The following is a 1,338-nucleotide window of genomic DNA, read 5'->3' as shown; positions in this document are numbered from 1 at the left end:
AGAAGAGGCACATACATATTTATTTATTGCCAGTGAGTGCAAATAAAGATTCTTCATAGTATTCAGGCGCTATCCCCTCTAATTTAGGAACCATTTCTTTTCATTCTTTATTATCAACGGTGCGATTCCTGGCTAATGTCATAGCTCCCACCACAAAAATAAGATAGCTTATTTTTCACAAGGCCATGGCTCTTTAAAATGTATTTTTATTGAAACAGTACCAGTCTTTTTTGCCTCTGCATTTCCAATACTATTTATTTAATGCTGGTGTTAAAAAAAAAAGACACAAAAAACAAAATTCAACTGAGTAAAGATCTAATTGGCTTTATTCAACAATTCAAGAATCAGGCAGCATCCCACCTAGAAAATAGAAAGGGGCTCTGAAGAGTTGTATGAAATGAAAGGCTTTCTTAGCATAAGGGGCGGGAAAAGGAAGCTCTATCAAGGAGTGGATTGTTTCAGGCAAGGTCACCAGCAGCATGTGCAGTTATGTCCCCATTTCATTTCTAATCCTGTGTATTTGGGCCTTCCCTCTTTTCACTTGATTAATTTTATATGTTTTATTGACTCTATTAATTTTTTTGAAAAAAGCTCTTTTCTGTGTTGGTCCTCTTTTTGTTGTTCCATAACTTTTGTTTTTTATCTTTATTACTTGTTTCCTTCAGCTTTTGTATCTAATTAGTTGTTTTATTTTTCTAAGTTATTATGATTATTGATTTCTCTTGTTTCTACTATATGCATTTAAGTCCATAACTATTCTTCCATGTGTGACTTTTGACTATACAATTCAGGTTTTAATAGAGTAATTTTATCAGTTCAAAAATATTTTCTGATTATGCTTAGTATTTCTACTTTGTCCTGTGAAGCAATGTGAAGTGTTTTTCTTGATTTGCAAACATAATGATTTTTTATTTCTTTATTTATTTAACTTAATTTCACTCTGATGAGATATGTATGTTATCAATATTTTCAAAATTTTTAATACTAGCTTTAAGTCTCAGTATATGGTTGTATTTCATCAATGTGTGATAAAATCTCTATGATGGTAAATTTGATATTTTATGTAGTTCTGTTGAAAGTACTTTTATATATATTTTGAGCTATAAAAGTTTAGAAGTGTTGTGTAATCCTGGTAAATTAAAACATTGTTTATTGACCTTCTTCAGCTCTAAGGAGATATCTATATCTGTATCTATATTCTTAAATGCTATTTTTTGTTTATAATTACTCTAGTTATGTAAGCATTACTTTTGATTCTTTTTCCAAATTGGTTTTCAACCTTTCAGCATCTCCTGCTGATTTTGTCATATTCAGTATAATTAACAAACTAAATATTTT

The sequence above is a fragment of the Hippopotamus amphibius genome, chromosome 1 (genome assembly GCF_030028045.1).
Source record: "Hippopotamus amphibius kiboko isolate mHipAmp2 chromosome 1, mHipAmp2.hap2, whole genome shotgun sequence".
Classification (NCBI taxonomy): Eukaryota; Metazoa; Chordata; class Mammalia; order Artiodactyla; family Hippopotamidae; genus Hippopotamus; species Hippopotamus amphibius.
This window is presented reverse-complemented; position numbering follows the sequence as displayed.